The 20,285-nt window shown below is 48.7% G+C and overlaps 14 non-coding genes across 14 annotated transcripts; all 14 read right to left on the reverse strand.

Moving 5' to 3' along the window:
- Positions 1–569: 569 nt before the first annotated feature.
- Positions 570–681, reverse strand: TRNAL-CAA (transfer RNA leucine (anticodon CAA)). Its single transcript has 2 exons — positions 644–681; positions 570–615 (listed from the first exon to the last, which is right to left on the reverse strand). It is a non-coding gene; the product is annotated as a tRNA-Leu (tRNA).
- Positions 682–987: 306 nt separating this feature from the next.
- On the reverse strand, positions 988–1,060 carry TRNAV-CAC (transfer RNA valine (anticodon CAC)). The gene has a single exon. It is a non-coding gene; the product is annotated as a tRNA-Val (tRNA).
- A 3,081-nt stretch (positions 1,061–4,141) lies between these two features.
- On the reverse strand, positions 4,142–4,253 carry TRNAL-CAA (transfer RNA leucine (anticodon CAA)). Its single transcript has 2 exons — positions 4,216–4,253; positions 4,142–4,187 (listed from the first exon to the last, which is right to left on the reverse strand). It is a non-coding gene; the product is annotated as a tRNA-Leu (tRNA).
- Positions 4,254–4,560: 307 nt separating this feature from the next.
- TRNAV-CAC (transfer RNA valine (anticodon CAC)) lies at positions 4,561–4,633 on the reverse strand. The gene has a single exon. It is a non-coding gene; the product is annotated as a tRNA-Val (tRNA).
- A 388-nt stretch (positions 4,634–5,021) lies between these two features.
- On the reverse strand, positions 5,022–5,093 carry TRNAP-AGG (transfer RNA proline (anticodon AGG)). The gene has a single exon. It is a non-coding gene; the product is annotated as a tRNA-Pro (tRNA).
- Positions 5,094–7,714: 2,621 nt separating this feature from the next.
- Positions 7,715–7,826, reverse strand: TRNAL-CAA (transfer RNA leucine (anticodon CAA)). Its single transcript has 2 exons — positions 7,789–7,826; positions 7,715–7,760 (listed from the first exon to the last, which is right to left on the reverse strand). It is a non-coding gene; the product is annotated as a tRNA-Leu (tRNA).
- Positions 7,827–8,133: 307 nt separating this feature from the next.
- TRNAV-CAC (transfer RNA valine (anticodon CAC)) lies at positions 8,134–8,206 on the reverse strand. The gene has a single exon. It is a non-coding gene; the product is annotated as a tRNA-Val (tRNA).
- A 3,081-nt stretch (positions 8,207–11,287) lies between these two features.
- TRNAL-CAA (transfer RNA leucine (anticodon CAA)) lies at positions 11,288–11,399 on the reverse strand. The gene is made up of 2 exons: positions 11,362–11,399; positions 11,288–11,333 (listed from the first exon to the last, which is right to left on the reverse strand). It is a non-coding gene; the product is annotated as a tRNA-Leu (tRNA).
- Positions 11,400–11,706: 307 nt separating this feature from the next.
- On the reverse strand, positions 11,707–11,779 carry TRNAV-CAC (transfer RNA valine (anticodon CAC)). Its single transcript has one exon. It is a non-coding gene; the product is annotated as a tRNA-Val (tRNA).
- Positions 11,780–12,167: 388 nt separating this feature from the next.
- Positions 12,168–12,239, reverse strand: TRNAP-AGG (transfer RNA proline (anticodon AGG)). The gene has a single exon. It is a non-coding gene; the product is annotated as a tRNA-Pro (tRNA).
- A 2,621-nt stretch (positions 12,240–14,860) lies between these two features.
- Positions 14,861–14,972, reverse strand: TRNAL-CAA (transfer RNA leucine (anticodon CAA)). The gene is made up of 2 exons: positions 14,935–14,972; positions 14,861–14,906 (listed from the first exon to the last, which is right to left on the reverse strand). It is a non-coding gene; the product is annotated as a tRNA-Leu (tRNA).
- A 306-nt stretch (positions 14,973–15,278) lies between these two features.
- Positions 15,279–15,351, reverse strand: TRNAV-CAC (transfer RNA valine (anticodon CAC)). The gene has a single exon. It is a non-coding gene; the product is annotated as a tRNA-Val (tRNA).
- A 3,081-nt stretch (positions 15,352–18,432) lies between these two features.
- Positions 18,433–18,544, reverse strand: TRNAL-CAA (transfer RNA leucine (anticodon CAA)). The gene is made up of 2 exons: positions 18,507–18,544; positions 18,433–18,478 (listed from the first exon to the last, which is right to left on the reverse strand). It is a non-coding gene; the product is annotated as a tRNA-Leu (tRNA).
- A 307-nt stretch (positions 18,545–18,851) lies between these two features.
- On the reverse strand, positions 18,852–18,924 carry TRNAV-CAC (transfer RNA valine (anticodon CAC)). Its single transcript has one exon. It is a non-coding gene; the product is annotated as a tRNA-Val (tRNA).
- Positions 18,925–20,285: the final 1,361 nt, after the last annotated feature.

The raw sequence follows: 20,285 nt of genomic DNA on the forward strand, positions 1-20,285 counted from the left end.
ATTTATATTAGTGGCTCATAGGCCTGAAACACTCACCTGGGAGACGCAGGGTGGCTGATTTCCCGGAATGGCCCTTGATGGGGAAATCACCTCCTTTCCCCCGCCTCATTTCAGAATTGTGTGCTAGTCGCAAGACAGTGTTCAGGGGTTCATGGGTACTGCCTACTCCCAGCTGCCTCTCTGTCTTCTTCATGTAAATTGCAAGTCACGAGGAGGCACCATTGCCAATATGCTCCGCCCACCTAACCAAGAAACCTAGTTTGAGCTTGTCTGCCTGTGTTGTTGCAGGGGCAGTGTCTTCTTTGCCCAAAAGGTGGCAGGAGAGCCTCACTTCAAACGATAGAATCAACTGCTTAAGTAGAAACCAGCATGGTAGTTACTGTCATAAAGTGCAGCTCTAACAGAAGGTGTGCCTGAGACGCCCCTTCCAGTAATACACAGAATTTTGATTGAGGGCCCAGCCGATGGGTTGGTGGATTTCTCCTCACATGCCACAGCAGCTTCCAAAGATAGTGGTGTGAGGAGCTGGCTCTGCAAGCAGAGCAAGATTTAAGGGAAGAAAATACACCTGTCAGAAGTGGGATTTGAACCCACGCCTCCATGAAGAGACCAGAAGGCTCAGCTTCACTGAAGATCAAGCTCTCTTGAGTCTGGCGCCTTAGACCACTCGGCCATCCTGACAGCCAAAACAGTGTGCAGGTCGGACTCTTCAGTCTGCACTTGTTGATTTTGCCGCTTGCAATGTTCCTATCAAAGTCACAGCTTTAAAGGCCCCACAATATAACATGGCCAAGAAAAAAAAAAAAAACAGAACAAGAAACAATGCACATGCACGACCACCGAGGGATGCAGATAACTTTTTAGCGTCCTGCAATAGTAAAGCACGTTTTACACAGGTCACAAGTTTTTAAAGGTCATTTTTGTCTAAGTGTGCATTGAGAGAGACCGAGGTTTTAGGGAGCAAACACAGAAGCTGCTGCTGCCAAGTGTTTCTGCCCGGTCTCGAACCGGGGACCTTTCGCGTGTGAGGCGAACGTGATAACCACTACACTACAGAAACAAGCTTGCTGATTTGACTGAAGGAGCACAGTTCCCCTCATATGTTTGCACGATTTCCTCTATACTTTATCAGCAGTTGCTTGGAATGCGAGGGGTAAGTGTGAAAATTGCAGCGGTGTCAGCCAGCATGCATACACTCAGACGTCCTGAAAAATCCCACAGCTGCGGGCAGAGACAGACAAATATCTGATGCCTAAATGCCAGGAAGGAGAGCCTGTGAAATCATCACACAGGGCGCACTGAGAGCAAGCAGGAAGGAAGCCAAGGCATTGTAATCCATTTTTCGCCTGAGGCAAAAAATATGTTTTGCGCAACAATGCTTCGAGTGGAATGAGAAATGTTGAGGGGTTGTGTATTTTGAGCAGGATTTGATTGTTTTCCGCTAAAATGGGCTCGTCCGGGATTTGAACCTGGGACCTCTCGAACCCTAAGCGAGAATCATACCCCTAGACCAACGAGCCTGGGCACAGAAATGCAATGGCTCCGTCCCTGCTCGGAGGGTTGGTGACAGAGAGTGGGAGACTACATCCCAAAGCAAGAAACTGCACATGGTGCTCTCTTCTGCAGTACGACTAGAGTCATTTGCATGGTCTTCATCGAACATGACATAAAAAGCCTCTATCCTTTAGACATTTTGGCCCAGATTTACAAGAAAATGACTAAGCGCGACGCTGTGCCAAATTTGCAAGCCCCACGCGCCGTCATTTTCAAAATGCAGGGAAGCGCCGTATTTAGTAGAATACAGCGCACCCCTGTGCTTCCCCCTGCGCCAGCTCTAAATTAGCTGCTGAGCGCCAACGCAGCCGTTCTTGCACCATGGTACAAGGATGACTGCGTTGAGGGGGAAATTGTTTTTGTGCAGGAAGGGACACCTTCCTGGCCAAAAAAAAAATCTTCAATGGTGATTTGCTCTTACTTCTATGTGTGCTGCAGAATGCATCACACATAGAAAGAGCAAAAACAAGGAGAAATGAAAACATTTCTCCTCAGTGCGCCACTCTAACGACACCCCTGGGATGGCGTTGGATTTTGGTGCTGACGCAGATTTACGCCAACTCCTAAATCTGGAGCAGCATCAAAATGCTATGGTGTTGCTGTGGCACACTCCCAACAACACCCATTGCACGCCCCTTCCAGGGAACGCGCTGCGTGCTAAGGGGCCGTATTTACAAGGTGGTGTTAAGCCACAAAAAGTGGCTGAACGCCATCTTGTAAATACCGCGCAGTGCATAGTGCCACCGGGGCGTCACTAAAAGTGATGCTCCGGTGGCGATGGGGCCTTGTAAGTCTGGCACTTTATTTGCTCAAGGTGTGTGTTCTTGGTGAGGGCAGGAAAGCTATTTTCGCTCTCGTACCTTCCTTCCTTGGCTGGCTTGAATGCTGTAGGCTCAGGCTTCATTGCAAAGGTCAAACAGTGAGCAACTGACTGCCGTAAGCTGGCGCAACTCCTCTTGGTGAGCTGTGACAGATGCCCCAGGAGCGTAGTACCTCACGATGGTGAGGGATAGACACAGTCTCTTTTATCTCAGCTTGCCTGTCAGGTGAGGCAGGAAATGCAAATACTGTGAAAAAGCCCAGCGACTCGAACCAGGGACCTTTCGCATGTGAGGTGCGCATGATAACCACTACACTAGACAAACAGACACACTTGCCGGCTTGCTTCATGTGGCTATGCATTGTACTGGAACCACCACACTATGGAAACAGACACACCTGCTTGCTTTATGTGGCTAAGCGTTGGACTGGGATGCAAGGATGAGGGCCAATGTTCATGACGCTCAAAGCTGAGCCTTCCGGAACACGATCTCTTCCCTTGGAAGAAAGGAACTGGGATCACTTTCATTCCAAGAGGTGATTTCAGAACTGGACCCGAAATTACCATGGAGAAGCACTGTGCATTTAAAGTTCCTACGAGCACTGCTGCTCCAGCACAGAAAAGCAGTTGCAAAGAAATCTCGCATACCTTCATGATGCTGAACCGTCTCGACGCCAGTATAAAGCATGTATTGCATTGCAACATGACATCTTACAAGAGTGAAAAGCAGAAATACTCCTGTTTAAAACACAGACTGAACCTATAAAGGTAGGGGTTTGTGTGGGATTTGAACCGAGCTCCTCTCACACCTGAAGCGAGAATCATACCCCTATACCAACTAGACTGCCGCTGCATAGTCATTTGAAACATCTTCTGAAGCGTCTTTCCGAAAAGCAGGGCCATTTGGAGGCTCTCTCTCTCTAAGCGTGCCATAGCAATTGATGTTTTCTGTCAAGGATTTTTTGTTTGTCTCTAGCAAGGCAAGAGGTAGTCAAAATGCCCTGTGCCAGTGAGCTGAACTAGGGCACTGATGTGAAAAGCAGACCCTTTCTGGTAGTTGTAACCCGCTGCAAGTCATGGACCCTTGCACCTTAGACTTCCCAACCAGAAGCACTGAAGGGCCTGCTAGCTCTTGAGCCAGAGGAGCATGCCTCTTGGATTCAAGCACACTTGCTCGATCAGCGCTCGATCAGGCGAGATCGACATTACTGGCTCATAGGCCTGAAACACTCACCTGGGAGACGCAGGGTGGCTGATTTCCCGGAATGGCCCTTGATGGGGAAATCACCTCCTTTCCCCCGCCTCATTTCAGAATTGTGTGCTAGTCGCAAGACAGTGTTCAGGGGTTCATGGGTACTGCCTACTCCCAGCTGCCTCTCTGTCTTCTTCATGTAAATTGCAAGTCACGAGGAGGCACCATTGCCAATATGCTCCGCCCACCTAACCAAGAAACCTAGTTTGAGCTTGTCTGCCTGTGTTGTTGCAGGGGCAGTGTCTTCTTTGCCCAAAAGGTGGCAGGAGAGCCTCACTTCAAACGATAGAATCAACTGCTTAAGTAGAAACCAGCATGGTAGTTACTGTCATAAAGTGCAGCTCTAACAGAAGGTGTGCCTGAGACGCCCCTTCCAGTAATACACAGAATTTTGATTGAGGGCCCAGCCGATGGGTTGGTGGATTTCTCCTCACATGCCACAGCAGCTTCCAAAGATAGTGGTGTGAGGAACTGGCTCTGCAAGCAGAGCAAGATTTAAGGGAAGAAAATACACCTGTCAGAAGTGGGATTTGAACCCACGCCTCCATGAAGAGACCAGAAGGCTCAGCTTCACTGAAGATCAAGCTCTCTTGAGTCTGGCGCCTTAGACCACTCGGCCATCCTGACAGCCAAAACAGTGTGCAGGTCGGACTCTTCAGTCTGCACTTGTTGATTTTGCCGCTTGCAATGTTCCTATCAAAGTCACAGCTTTAAAGGCCCCACAATATAACATGGGCAAGAAAAAAAAAAAAAAACAGAACAAGAAACAATGCACATGCACGACCACCGAGGGATGCAGATAACTTTTTAGCGTCCTGCAATAGTAAAGCACGTTTTACACAGGTCACAAGTTTTTAAAGGTCATTTCTGTCTAAGTGTGCATTGAGAGAGACTGAGGTTTTAGGGAGCAAACACAAAAGCTGCTGCTGCCAAGTGTTTCTGCCCGGTGTCGAACCGGGGACCTTTCGCGTGTGAGGCGAACGTGATAACCACTACACTACAGAAACAAGCTTGCTGGTTTGACTGAAGGAGCACAGTTCCCCTCATATGTTTGCACGATTTCCTCTATACTTTATCAGCAGTTGCTTGGAATGCGAGGGGTAAGTGTGAAAATTGCAGCGGTGTCAGCCAGCATGCATACACTCAGACGTCCTGAAAAATCCCACAGCTGCGGGCAGAGACAGACAAATATCTGATGCCTAAATGCCAGGAAGGAGAGCCTGTGAAATCATCACACAGGGCGCACTGAGAGCAAGCAGGAAGGAAGCCAAGGCATTGTAATCCATTTTTCGCCTGAGGCAAAAAATATGTTTTGCGCAACAATGCTTCGAGTGGAATGAGAAATGTTGAGGGGTTGTGTATTTTGAGCAGGATTTGATTGTTTTCCGCTAAAATGGGCTCGTCCGGGATTTGAACCTGGGACCTCTCGCACCCTAAGCGAGAATCATACCCCTAGACCAACGAGCCTGGGCACAGAAATGCAACGGCTCCGACCCTGCTCGGAGGGTTGGTGACAGAGAGTGGGAGACTACATCCCAAAGCAAGAAACTGCACATGGTGCTCTCTTCTGCAGTACGACTAGAGTCATTTGCATGGTCTTCATCGAACATGACATAAAAAGCCTCTATCCTTTAGACATTTTGGCCCAGATTTACAAGAAAATGACTAAGCGCGACGCTGTGCCAAATTTGCAAGCCCCACGCGCCGTCATTTTCAAAATGCAGGGAAGCGCCGTATTTAGTAGAATACAGCGCACCCCTGTGCTTCACCCTGCGCCAGCTCTAAATTAGCTGCTGAGCGCCAACGCAGCCGTTCTTGCACCATGGTACAAGGATGACTGCGTTGAAGGGGAAATTGTTTTTGTGCAGGAAGGGACACCTTCCTGCCCAAAAAAAAAATCTTCAATGGTGATTTGCTCTTACTTCTATGTGTGCTGCAGAATGCATCACACATAGAAAGAGCAAAAACAAGGAGAAATGAAAACATTTCTCCTCAGTGCGCCACTCTAACGACACCCCTGGGATGGCGTTGGATTTTGGTGCTGACGCAGATTTACGCCAACTCCTAAATCTGGAGCAGCATCAAAATGCTATGGTGTTGCTGTGGCACACTCCCAACAACACCCATTGCACGCCCCTTCCAGGGAACGCGCTGCGTGCTAAGGGGCCGTATTTACAAGGTGGTGTTAAGCCACAAAAAGTGGCTGAACGCCATCTTGTAAATACCGCGCAGTGCATAGTGCCACCGGGGCGTCACTAAAAGTGATGCTCCGGTGGCGATAGGGCCTTGTAAGTCTGGCACTTTATTTGCTCAAGGTGTGTGTTCTTGGTGAGGGCAGGAAAGCTATTTTCGCTCTCGTACCTTCCTTCCTTGGCTGGCTTGAATGCTGTAGGCTCAGGCTTCATTGCAAAGGTCAAACAGTGAGCAACTGACTGCCGTATGCTGGCGCAACTCCTCTTGGTGAGCTGTGACAGATGCCCCAGGAGCGTAGTACCTCACGATGGTGAGGGATAGACACAGTCTCTTTTATCTCAGCTTGCCTGTCAGGTGAGGCAGGAAATGCAAATACTGTGAAAAAGCCCAGCGACTCGAACCAGGGACCTTTCGCATGTGAGGTGCGCATGATAACCACTACACTAGACAAACAGACACACTTGCCGGCTTGCTTCATGTGGCTATGCATTGTACTGGAACCACCACACTATGAAAACAGACACACCTGCTTGCTTTATGTGGCTATGCATTGGACTGGGATGCAAGGATGAGGGCCAATGTTCATGACGCTCAAAGCTGAGCCTTCCGGAACACGATCTCTTCCCTTGGAAGAAAGGAACTGGGATCACTTTCATTCCAAGAGGTGATTTCAGAACTGGACCCGAAATTACCATGGAGAAGCACTGTGCATTTAATGTTCCTACGAGCACTGCTGCTCCAGCACAGAAAAGCAGTTGCAAAGAAATCTCGCATACCTTCATGATGCTGAACCGTCTCGACGCCAGTATAAAGCATGTATTGCATTGCAACATGACATCTTACAAGAGTGAAAAGCAGAAATACTCCTGTTTAAAACACACACTGAACCTATAAAGGTAGGGGTTTGTGTGGGATTTGAACCGAGGTCCTCTCACACCCGAAGCGAGAATCATACCCCTATACCAACTAGACTGCCGCTGCATAGTCATTTGAAACATCTTCTGAAGCGTCTTTCCGAAAAGCAGGGCCATTTGGAGGCTCTCTCTCTCTAAGCGTGCCATAGCAATTGATGTTTTCTGTCAAGGATTTTTTGTTTGTCTCTAGCAAGGCAAGAGGTAGTCAAAATGCCCTGTGCCAGTGAGCTGAACTAGGGCACTGATGTGAAAAGCAGACCCTTTCTGGTAGTTGTAACCCGCTGCAAGTCATGGACCCTTGCACCTTAGACTTCCCAACCAGAAGCACTGAAGGGCCTGCTAGCTCTTGAGCCAGAGGAGCATGCCTCTTGGATTCAAGCACACTTGCTCGATCAGCGCTCGATCAGGCGAGATCGATATTAGTGGCTCATAGGCCTGAAACACTCACCTGGGAGACGCAGGGTGGCTGATTTCCCGGAATGGCCCTTGATGGGGAAATCACCTCCTTTCCCCCGCCTCATTTCAGAATTGTGTGCTAGTCGCAAGACAGTGTTCAGGGGTTCATGGGTACTGCCTACTCCCAGCTGCCTCTCTGTCTTCTTCATGTAAATTGCAAGTCACGAGGAGGCACCATTGCCAATATGCTCCGCCCACCTAACCAAGAAACCTAGTTTGAGCTTGTCTGCCTGTGTTGTTGCAGGGGCAGTGTCTTCTTTGCCCAAAAGGTGGCAGGAGAGCCTCACTTCAAACGATAGAATCAACTGCTTAAGTAGAAACCAGCATGGTAGTTACTGTCATAAAGTGCAGCTCTAACAGAAGGTGTGCCTGAGACGCCCCTTCCAGTAATACACAGAATTTTGATTGAGGGCCCAGCCGATGGGTTGGTGGATTTCTCCTCACATGCCACAGCAGCTTCCAAAGATAGTGGTGTGAGGAGCTGGCTCTGCAAGCAGAGCAAGATTTAAGGGAAGAAAATACACCTGTCAGAAGTGGGATTTGAACCCACGCCTCCATGAAGAGACCAGAAGGCTCAGCTTCACTGAAGATCAAGCTCTCTTGAGTCTGGCGCCTTAGACCACTCGGCCATCCTGACAGCCAAAACAGTGTGCAGGTCGGACTCTTCAGTCTGCACTTGTTGATTTTGCCGCTTGCAATGTTCCTATCAAAGTCACAGCTTTAAAGGCCCCACAATATAACATGGCCAAGAAAAAAAAAAAAAAACAGAACAAGAAACAATGCACATGCACGACCACCGAGGGATGCAGATAACTTTTTAGCGTCCTGCAATAGTAAAGCACGTTTTACACAGGTCACAAGTTTTTAAAGGTCATTTCTGTCTAAGTGTGCATTGAGAGAGACTGAGGTTTTAGGGAGCAAACACAAAAGCTGCTGCTGCCAAGTGTTTCTGCCCGGTCTCGAACCGGGGACCTTTCGCGTGTGAGGCAAACGTGATAACCACTACACTACAGAAACAAGCTTGCTGGTTTGACTGAAGGAGCACAGTTCCCCTCATATGTTTGCACGATTTCCTCTATACTTTATCAGCAGTTGCTTGGAATGCGAGGGGTAAGTGTGAAAATTGCAGCGGTGTCAGCCAGCATGCATACACTCAGACGTCCTGAAAAATCCCACAGCTGCGGGCAGAGACAGACAAATATCTGATGCCTAAATGCCAGGAAGGAGAGCCTGTGAAATCATCACACAGGTCGCACTGAGAGCAAGCAGGAAGGAAGCCAAGGCATTGTAATCCATTTTTCGCCTGAGGCAAAAAATATGTTTTGCGCAACAATGCTTCGAGTGGAATGAGAAATGTTGAGGGGTTGTGTATTTTGAGCAGGATTTGATTGTTTTCCGCTAAAATGGGCTCGTCCGCGATTTGAACCTGGGACCTCTCGCACCCTAAGCGAGAATCATACCCCTAGACCAACGAGCCTGGGCACAGAAATGCAACGGCTCCGACCCTTCTCGGAGGGTTGGTGACAGAGAGTGGGAGACTACATCCCAAAGCAAGAAACTGCACATGGTGCTCTCTTCTGCAGTACGACTAGAGTCATTTGCATGGTCTTCATCGAACATGACATAAAAAGCCTCTATCCTTTAGACATTTTGGCCCAGATTTACAAGAAAATGACTAAGCGCGACGCTGTGCCAAATTTGCAAGCCCCACGCACCGTCATTTTCAAAATGCAGGGAAGCGCCGTATTTAGTAGAATACAGCACACCCCTGTGCTTCCCCCTGCGCCAGCTCTAAATTAGCTGCTGAGCGCCAACGCAGCCGTTCTTGCACCATGGTACAAGGATGACTGCGTTGAGGGGGAAATTGTTTTTGTGCAGGAAGGGACACCTTCCTGCCCAAAAAAAAAATCTTCAATGGTGATTTGCTCTTACTTCTATGTGTGCTGCAGAATGCATCACACATAGAAAGAGCAAAAACAAGGAGAAATGAAAACATTTCTCCTCAGTGCGCCACTCTAACGACACCCCTGGGATGGCGTTGGATTTTGGTGCTGACGCAGATTTACGCCAACTCCTAAATCTGGAGCAGCATCAAAATGCTATGGTGTTGCTGTGGCACACTCCCAACAACACCCATTGCACGCCCCTTCCAGGGAACGCGCTGCGTGCTAAGGGGCCGTATTTACAAGGTGGTGTTAAGCCACAAAAAGTGGCTGAACGCCATCTTGTAAATACCGCGCAGTGCATAGTGCCACCGGGGCGTCACTAAAAGTGATGCTCCGGTGGCGATGGGGCCTTGTAAGTCTGGCACTTTATTTGCTCAAGGTGTGTGTTCTTGGTGAGGGCAGGAAAGCTATTTTCGCTCTCGTACCTTCCTTCCTTGGCTGGCTTGAATGCTGTAGGCTCAGGCTTCATTGCAAAGGTCAAACAGTGAGCAACTGACTGCCGTAAGCTGGCGCAACTCCTCTTGGTGAGCTGTGACAGATGCCCCAGGAGCGTAGTACCTCACGATGGTGAGGGATAGACACAGTCTCTTTTATCTCAGCTTGCCTGTCAGGTGAGGCAGGAAATGCAAATACTGTGAAAAAGCCCAGCGACTCGAACCAGGGACCTTTCGCATGTGAGGTGCGCATGATAACCACTACACTAGACAAACAGACACACTTGCCGGCTTGCTTCATGTGGCTATGCATTGTACTGGAACCACCACACTATGGAAACAGACACACCTGCTTGCTTTATGTGGCTATGCATTGGACTGGGATGCAAGGATGAGGGCCAATGTTCATGACGCTCAAAGCTGAGCCTTCCGGAACACGATCTCTTCCCTTGGAAGAAAGGAACTGGGATCACTTTCATTCCAAGAGGTGATTTCAGAACTGGACCCGAAATTACCATGGAGAAGCACTGTGCATTTAATGTTCCTACGAGCACTGCTGCTCCAGCACAGAAAAGCATTTGCAAAGAAATCTCGCATACCTTCATGATGCTGAACCGTCTCGACGCCAGTATAAAGCATGTATTGCATTGCAACATGACATCTTACAAGAGTGAAAAGCAGAAATACTCCTGTTTAAAACACAGACTGAACCTATAAAGGTAGGGGTTTGTGTGGGATTTGAACCGAGCTCCTCTCACACCCGAAGCGAGAAACATACCCCTATACCAACTAGACTGCCGCTGCATAGTCATTTGAAACATCTTCTGAAGCGTCTTTCCGAAAAGCAGGGCCATTTGGAGGCTCTCTCTCTCTAAGCGTGCCATAGCAATTGATGTTTTCTGTCAAGGATTTTTTGTTTGTCTCTAGCAAGGCAAGAGGTAGTCAAAATGCCCTGTGCCAGTGAGCTGAACTAGGGCACTGATGGGAAAAGCAGACCCTTTCTGGTAGTTGTAACCCGCTGCAAGTCATGGACCCTTGCACCTTAGACTTCCCAACCAGAAGCACTGAAGGGCCTGCTAGCTCTTGAGCCAGAGGAGCATGCCTCTTGGATTCAAGCACACTTGCTCGATCAGCGCTCGATCAGGCGAGATCGATATTAGTGGCTCATAGGCCTGAAACACTCACCTGGGAGACGCAGGGTGGCTGATTTCCCGGAATGGCCCTTGATGGGGAAATCACCTCCTTTCCCCCGCCTCATTTCAGAATTGTGTGCTAGTCGCAAGACAGTGTTCAGGGGTTCATGGGTACTGCCTACTCCCAGCTGCCTCTCTGTCTTCTTCATGTAAATTGCAAGTCACGAGGAGGCACCATTGCCAATATGCTCCACCCACCTAACCAAGAAACCTAGTTTGAGCTTGTCTGCCTGTGTTGTTGCAGGGGCAGTGTCTTCTTTGCCCAAAAGGTGGCAGGAGAGCCTCACTTCAAACGATAGAATCAACTGCTTAAGTAGAAACCAGCATGGTAGTTACTGTCATAAAGTGCAGCTCTAACAGAAGGTGTGCCTGAGACGCCCCTTCCAGTAATACACAGAATTTTGATTGAGGGCCCAGCCGATGGGTTGGTGGATTTCTCCTCACATGCCACAGCAGCTTCCAAAGATAGTGGTGTGAGGAGCTGGCTCTGCAAGCAGAGCAAGATTTAAGGGAAGAAAATACACCTGTCAGAAGTGGGATTTGAACCCACGCCTCCATGAAGAGACCAGAAGGCTCAGCTTCACTGAAGATCAAGCTCTCTTGAGTCTGGCGCCTTAGACCACTCGGCCATCCTGACAGCCAAAACAGTGTGCAGGTCGGACTCTTCAGTCTGCACTTGTTGATTTTGCCGCTTGCAATGTTCCTATCAAAGTCACAGCTTTAAAGGCCCCACAATATAACATGGCCAAGAAAAAAAAAAAAAAACAGAACAAGAAACAATGCACATGCACGACCACCGAGGGATGCAGATAACTTTTTAGCGTCCTGCAATAGTAAAGCACGTTTTACACAGGTCACAAGTTTTTAAAGGTCATTTCTGTCTAAGTGTGCATTGAGAGAGACTGAGGTTTTAGGGAGCAAACACAAAAGCTGCTGCTGCCAAGTGTTTCTGCCCGGTGTCGAACCGGGGACCTTTCGCGTGTGAGGCGAACGTGATAACCACTACACTACGGAAACAAGCTTGCTGGTTTGACTGAAGGAGCACAGTTCCCCTCATATGTTTGCACGATTTCCTCTATACTTTATCAGCAGTTGCTTGGAATGCGAGGGGTAAGTGTGAAAATTGCAGCGGTGTCAGCCAGCATGCATACACTCAGACGTCCTGAAAAATCCCACAGCTGCGGGCAGAGACAGACAAATATATGATGCCTAAATGCCAGGAAGGAGAGCCTGTGAAATCATCACACAGGGCGCACTGAGAGCAAGCAGGAAGGAAGCCAAGGCATTGTAATCCATTTTTCGCCTGAGGCAAAAAATATGTTTTGCGCAACTATGCTTCGAATGGAATGAGAAATGTTGAGGGGTTGTGTATTTTGAGCAGGATTTGATTGTTTTCCGCTAAAATGGGCTCGTCCGGGATTTGAACCTGGGACCTCTCGCACCCTAAGCGAGAATCATACCCCTAGACCAACGAGCCTGGGCACAGAAATGCAACGGCTCCGACCCTGCTCGGAGGGTTGGTGACAGAGAGTGGGAGACTACATCCCAAAGCAAGAAACTGCACATGGTGCTCTCTTCTGCAGTACGACTAGAGTCATTTGCATGGTCTTCATCGAACATGACATAAAAAGCCTCTATCCTTTAGACATTTTGGCCCAGATTTACAAGAAAATGACTAAGCGCGACGCTGTGCCAAATTTGCAAGCCCCACGCGCCGTCATTTTCAAAATGCAGGGAAGCGCCGTATTTAGTAGAATACAGCGCACCCCTGTGCTTCCCCCTGCGCCAGCTCTAAATTAGCTGCTGAGCGCCAACGCAGCCGTTCTTGCACCATGGTACAAGGATGACTGCGTTGAGGGGGAAATTGTTTTTGTGCAGGAAGGGACACCTTCCTGCCCAAAAAAAAAATCTTCAATGGTGATTTGCTCTTACTTCTATGTGTGCTGCAGAATGCATCACACATAGAAAGAGCAAAAACAAGGAGAAATGAAAACATTTCTCCTCAGTGCGCCACTCTAACGACACCCCTGGGATGGCGTTGGATTTTGGTGCTGACGCAGATTTACGCCAACTCCTAAATCTGGAGCAGCATCAAAATGCTATGGTGTTGCTGTGGCACACTCCCAACAACACCCATTGCACGCCCCTTCCAGGGAACGCGCTGCGTGCTAAGGGGCCGTATTTACAAGGTGGTGTTAAGCCACAAAAAGTGGCTGAACGCCATCTTGTAAATACCGCGCAGTGCATAGTGCCACAGGGGCGTCACTAAAAGTGATGCTCCGGTGGCGATAGGGCCTTGTAAGTCTGGCACTTTATTTGCTCAAGGTGTGTGTTCTTGGTGAGGGCAGGAAAGCTATTTTCGCTCTCGTACCTTCCTTCCTTGGCTGGCTTGAATGCTGTAGGCTCAGGCTTCATTGCAAAGGTCAAACAGTGAGCAACTGACTGCCGTAAGCTGGCGCAACTCCTCTTGGTGAGCTGTGACAGATGCCCCAGGAGCGTAGTACCTCACGATGGTGAGGGATAGACACAGTCTCTTTTATCTCAGCTTGCCTGTCAGGTGAGGCAGGAAATGCAAATACTGTGAAAAAGCCCAGCGACTCGAACCAGGGACCTTTCGCATGTGAGGTGCGCATGATAACCACTACACTAGACAAACAGACACACTTGCCGGCTTGCTTCATGTGGCTATGCATTGTACTGGAACCACCACACTATGGAAACAGACACACCTGCTTGCTTTATGTGGCTATGCATTGGACTGGGATGCAAGGATGAGGGCCAATGTTCATGACGCTCAAAGCTGAGCCTTCCAGAACACGATCTCTTCCCTTGGAAGAAAGGAACTGGGATCACTTTCATTCCAAGAGGTGATTTCAGAACTGGACCCGAAATTACCATGGAGAAGCACTGTGCATTTAATGTTCCTACGAGCACTGCTGCTCCAGCACAGAAAAGCAGTTGCAAAGAAATCTCGCATACCTTCATGATGCTGAACCGTCTCGACGCCAGTATAAAGCATGTATTGCATTGCAACATGACATCTTACAAGAGTGAAAAGCAGAAATACTCCTGTTTAAAACACAGACTGAACCTATAAAGGTAGGGGTTTGTCTGGGATTTGAACCGAGGTCCTCTCACACCCGAAGCGAGAATCATACCCCTATACCAACTAGACTGCCGCTGCATAGTCATTTGAAACATCTTCTGAAGCGTCTTTTCGAAAAGCAGGGCCATTTGGAGGCTCTCTCTCTCTAAGCGTGCCATAGCAATTGATGTTTTCTGTCAAGGATTTTTTGTTTGTCTCTAGCAAGGCAAGAGGTAGTCAAAATGCCTTGTGCCAGTGAGCTGAACTAGGGCACTGATGTGAAAAGCAGACCCTTTCTGGTAGTTGTAACCCGCTGCAAGTCATGGACCCTTGCACCTTAGACTTCCCAACCAGAAGCACTGAAGGGCCTGCTAGCTCTTGAGCCAGAGGAGCATGCCTCTTGGATTCAAGCACACTTGCTCGATCAGGACTCGATCAGGCGAGATTTATATTAGTGGCTCATAGGCCTGAAACACTCACCTGGGAGACGCAGGGTGGCTGATTTCCCGGAATGGCCCTTGATGGGGAAATCACCTCCTTTCCCCCGCCTCATTTCAGAATTGTGTGCTAGTCGCAAGACAGTGTTCAGGGGTTCATGGGTACTGCCTACTCCCAGCTGCCTCTCTGTCTTCTTCATGTAAATTGCAAGTCACGAGGAGGCACCATTGCCAATATGCTCCGCCCACCTAACCAAGAAACCTAGTTTGAGCTTGTCTGCCTGTGTTGTTGCAGGGGCAGTGTCTTCTTTGCCCAAAAGGTGGCAGGAGAGCCTCACTTCAAACGATAGAATCAACTGCTTAAGTAGAAACCAGCATGGTAGTTACTGTCATAAAGTGCAGCTCTAACAGAAGGTGTGCCTGAGACGCCCCTTCCAGTAATACACAGAATTTTGATTGAGGGCCCAGCCGATGGGTTGGTGGATTTCTCCTCACATGCCACAGCAGCTTCCAAAGATAGTGGTGTGAGGAGCTGGCTCTGCAAGCAGAGCAAGATTTAAGGGAAGAAAATACACCTGTCAGAAGTGGGATTTGAACCCACGCCTCCATGAAGAGACCAGAAGGCTCAGCTTCACTGAAGATCAAGCTCTCTTGAGTCTGGCGCCTTAGACCACTCGGCCATCCTGACAGCCAAAACAGTGTGCAGGTCGGACTCTTCAGTCTGCACTTGTTGATTTTGCCGCTTGCAATGTTCCTATCAAAGTCACAGCTTTAAAGGCCCCACAATATAACATGGCCAAGAAAAAAAAAAAAAACAGAACAAGAAACAATGCACATGCACGACCACCGAGGGATGCAGATAACTTTTTAGCGTCCTGCAATAGTAAAGCACGTTTTACACAGGTCACAAGTTTTTAAAGGTCATTTCTGTCTAAGTGTGCATTGAGAGAGACTGAGGTTTTAGGGAGCAAACACAGAAGCTGCTGCTGCCAAGTGTTTCTGCCCGGTCTCGAACCGGGGACCTTTCGCGTGTGAGGCGAACGTGATAACCACTACACTACAGAAACAAGCTTGCTGATTTGACTGAAGGAGCACAGTTCCCCTCATATGTTTGCACGATTTCCTCTATACTTTATCAGCAGTTGCTTGGAATGCGAGGGGTAAGTGTGAAAATTGCAGCGGTGTCAGCCAGCATGCATACACTCAGACGTCCTGAAAAATCCCACAGCTGCGGGCAGAGACAGACAAATATCTGATGCCTAAATGCCAGGAAGGAGAGCCTGTGAAATCATCACACAGGGCGCACTGAGAGCAAGCAGGAAGGAAGCCAAGGCATTGTAATCCATTTTTCGCCTGAGGCAAAAAATATGTTTTGCGCAACAATGCTTCGAGTGGAATGAGAAATGTTGAGGGGTTGTGTATTTTGAGCAGGATTTGATTGTTTTCCGCTAAAATGGGCTCGTCCGGGATTTGAACCTGGGACCTCTCGAACCCTAAGCGAGAATCATACCCCTAGACCAACGAGCCTGGGCACAGAAATGCAATGGCTCCGTCCCTGCTCGGAGGGTTGGTGACAGAGAGTGGGAGACTACATCCCAAAGCAAGAAACTGCACATGGTGCTCTCTTCTGCAGTACGACTAGAGTCATTTGCATGGTCTTCATCGAATATGACATAAAAAGCCTCTATCCTTTAGACATTTTGGCCCAGATTTACAAGAAAATGACTAAGCGCGACGCTGTGCCAAATTTGCAAGCCCCACGCGCCGTCATTTTCAAAATGCAGGGAAGCGCCGTATTTAGTAGAATACAGCGCACCCCTGTGCTTCCCCCTGCGCCAGCTCTAAATTAGCTGCTGAGCGCCAACGCAGCCGTTCTTGCACCATGGTACAAGGATGACTGCGTTGAGGGGGAAATTGTTTTTGTGCAGGAAGGGACACCTTCCTGGCCAAAAAAAAAATCTTCAATGGTGATTTGCTCTTACTTCTATGTGTGCTGCAGAATGCATCACACATAGAAAGAGCAAAAACAAGGAGAAATGAAAACATTTCTCCTCAGTGCGCCACTCTAACGACACCCCTGGGATGGCGTTGGATTTTGGTGCTGACGCAGATTTACGCCAACTCCTAAATCTGGAGCAGCATCAAAATGCTATGGTGTTGCTGTGGCACACTCCCAACAACACCCATTGCACGCCCCTTCCAGGGAACGCGCTGCGTGCTAAGGGGCCGTATTTACAAGGTGGTGTTAAGCCACAAAAAGTGGCTGAACGCCATCTTGTAAATACCGCGCAGTGCATAGTGCCACAGGGGCGTCACTAAAAGTGATGCTCCGGTGGCGATAGGGCCTTGTAAGTCTGGCACTTTATTTGCTCAAGGTGTGTGTTCTTGGTGAGGGCAGGAAAGCTATTTTCGCTCTCGTACCTTCATTCCTTGGCTGGCTTGAATGCTGTAGGCTCAGGCTTCATTGCAAAGGTCAAACAGTGAGCAACTGACTGCCGTAAGCTGGCGCAACTCCTCTTGGTGAGCTGTGACAGATGCCCCAGGAGCGTAGTACCTCACGATGGTGAGGGATAGACACAGTCTCTTTTATCTCAGCTTGCCTGTCAGGTGAGGCAGGAAATGCAAATACTGTGAAAAAGCCCAGCGACTCGAACCAGGGACCTTTCGCATGTGAGGTGCGCATGATAACCACTACACTAGACAAACAGACACACTTGCCGGCTTGCTTCATGTGGCTATGCATTGTACTGGAACCACCACACTATGGAAACAGACACACCTGCTTGCTTTATGTGGCTATGCATTGGACTGGGATGCAAGGATGAGGGCCAATGTTCATGACGCTCAAAGCTGAGCCTTCCAGAACACGATCTCTTCCCTTGGAAGAAAGGAACTGGGATCACTTTCATTCCAAGAGGTGATTTCAGAACTGGACCCGAAATTACCATGGAGAAGCACTGTGCATTTAATGTTCCTACGAGCACTGCTGCTCCAGCACAGAAAAGCAGTTGCAAAGAAATCTCGCATACCTTCATGATGCTGAACCGTCTCGACGCCAGTATAAAGCATGTATTGCATTGCAACATGACATCTTACAAGAGTGAAAAGCAGAAATACTCCTGTTTAAAACACAGACTGAACCTATAAAGGTAGGGGTTTGTCTGGGATTTGAACCGAGGTCCTCTCACACCCGAAGCGAGAATCATACCCCTATACCAACTAGACTGCCGCTGCATAGTCATTTGAAACATCTTCTGAAGCGTCTTTTCGAAAAGCAGGGCCATTTGGAGGCTCTCTCTCTCTAAGCGTGCCATAGCAATTGATGTTTTCTGTCAAGGATTTTTTGTTTGTCTCTAGCAAGGCAAGAGGTAGTCAAAATGCCTTGTGCCAGTGAGCTGAACTAGGGCACTGATGTGAAAAGCAGACCCTTTCTGGTAGTTGTAACCCGCTGCAAGTCATGGACCCTTGCACCTTAGACTTCCCAACCAGAAGCACTGAAGGGCCTGCTAGCTCTTGAGCCAGAGGAGCATGCCTCTTGGATTCAAGCACACTTGCTCGATCAGGACTCGATCAGGCGAGATTTATATTAGTGGCTCATAGGCCTGAAACACTCACCTGGGAGACGCAGGGTGGCTGATTTCCCGGAATGGCCCTTGATGGGGAAATCACCTCCTTTCCCCCGCCTCATTTCAGAATTGTGTGCTAGTCGCAAGACAGTGTTCAGGGGTTCATGGGTACTGCCTACTCCCAGCTGCCTCTCTGTCTTCTTCATGTAAATTGCAAGTCACGAGGAGGCACCATTGCCAATATGCTCCGCCCACCTAACCAAGAAACCTAGTTTGAGCTTGTCTGCCTGTGTTGTTGCAGGGGCAGTGTCTTCTTTGCCCAAAAGGTGGCAGGAGAGCCTCACTTCAAACGATAGAATCAACTGCTTAAGTAGAAACCAGCATGGTAGTTACTGTCATAAAGTGCAGCTCTAACAGAAGGTGTGCCTGAGACGCCCCTTCCAGTAATACACAGAATTTTGATTGAGGGCCCAGCCGATGGGTTGGTGGATTTCTCCTCACATGCCACAGCAGCTTCCAAAGATAGTGGTGTGAGGAGCTGGCTCTGCAAGCAGAGCAAGATTTAAGGGAAGAAAATACACCTGTCAGAAGTGGGATTTGAACCCACGCCTCCATGAAGAGACCAGAAGGCTCAGCTTCACTGAAGATCAAGCTCTCTTGAGTCTGGCGCCTTAGACCACTCGGCCATCCTGACAGCCAAAACAGTGTGCAGGTCGGACTCTTCAGTCTGCACTTGTTGATTTTGCCGCTTGCAATGTTCCTATCAAAGTCACAGCTTTAAAGGCCCCACAATATAACATGGCCAAGAAAAAAAAAAAAAAACAGAACAAGAAACAATGCACATGCACGACCACCGAGGGATGCAGATAACTTTTTAGCGTCCTGCAATAGTAAAGCACGTTTTACACAGGTCACAAGTTTTTAAAGGTCATTTCTGTCTAAGTGTGCATTGAGAGAGACTGAGGTTTTAGGGAGCAAACACAAAAGCTGCTGCTGCCAAGTGTTTCTGCCCGGTCTCGAACCGGGGACCTTTCGCGTGTGAGGCAAACGTGATAACCACTACACTACAGAAACAAGCTTGCTGGTTTGACTGAAGGAGCACAGTTCCCCTCATATGTTTGCACGATTTCCTCTATACTTTATCAGCAGTTGCTTGGAATGCGAGGGGTAAGTGTGAAAATTGCAGCGGTGTCAGCCAGCATGCATACACTCAGACGTCCTGAAAAATCCCACAGCTGCGGGCAGAGACAGACAAATATCTGATGCCTAAATGCCAGGAAGGAGAGCCTGTGAAATCATCACACAGGTCGCACTGAGAGCAAGCAGGAAGGAAGCCAAGGCATTGTAATCCATTTTTCGCCTGAGGCAAAAAATATGTTTTGCGCAACAATGCTTCGAGTGGAATGAGAAATGTTGAGGGGTTGTGTATTTTGAGCAGGATTTGATTGTTTTCCGCTAAAATGGGCTCGTCCGCGATTTGAACCTGGGACCTCTCGCACCCTAAGCGAGAATCATACCCCTAGACCAACGAGCCTGGGCACAGAAATGCAACGGCTCCGACCCTTCTCGGAGGGTTGGTGACAGAGAGTGGGAGACTACATCCCAAAGCAAGAAACTGCACATGGTGCTCTCTTCTGCAGTACGACTAGAGTCATTTGCATGGTCTTCATCGAACATGACATAAAAAGCCTCTATCCTTTAGACATTTTGGCCCAGATTTACAAGAAAATGACTAAGCGCGACGCTGTGCCAAATTTGCAAGCCCCACGCACCGTCATTTTCAAAATGCAGGGAAGCGCCGTATTTAGTAGAATACAGCACACCCCTGTGCTTCCCCCTGCGCCAGCTCTAAATTAGCTGCTGAGCGCCAACGCAGCCGTTCTTGCACCATGGTACAAGGATGACTGCGTTGAGGGGGAAATTGTTTTTGTGCAGGAAGGGACACCTTCCTGCCCAAAAAAAAAATCTTCAATGGTGATTTGCTCTTACTTCTATGTGTGCTGCAGAATGCATCACACATAGAAAGAGCAAAAACAAGGAGAAATGAAAACATTTCTCCTCAGTGCGCCACTCTAACGACACCCCTGGGATGGCGTTGGATTTTGGTGCTGACGCAGATTTACGCCAACTCCTAAATCTGGAGCAGCATCAAAATGCTATGGTGTTGCTGTGGCACACTCCCAACAACACCCATTGCACGCCCCTTCCAGGGAACGCGCTGCGTGCTAAGGGGCCGTATTTACAAGGTGGTGTTAAGCCACAAAAAGTGGCTGAACGCCATCTTGTAAATACCGCGCAGTGCATAGTGCCACCGGGGCGTCACTAAAAGTGATGCTCCGGTGGCGATGGGGCCTTGTAAGTCTGGCACTTTATTTGCTCAAGGTGTGTGTTCTTGGTGAGGGCAGGAAAGCTATTTTCGCTCTCGTACCTTCCTT

The sequence above is a fragment of the Pleurodeles waltl genome, chromosome 10 (assembly GCF_031143425.1).
Source record: "Pleurodeles waltl isolate 20211129_DDA chromosome 10, aPleWal1.hap1.20221129, whole genome shotgun sequence".
Classification (NCBI taxonomy): Eukaryota; Metazoa; Chordata; class Amphibia; order Caudata; family Salamandridae; genus Pleurodeles; species Pleurodeles waltl.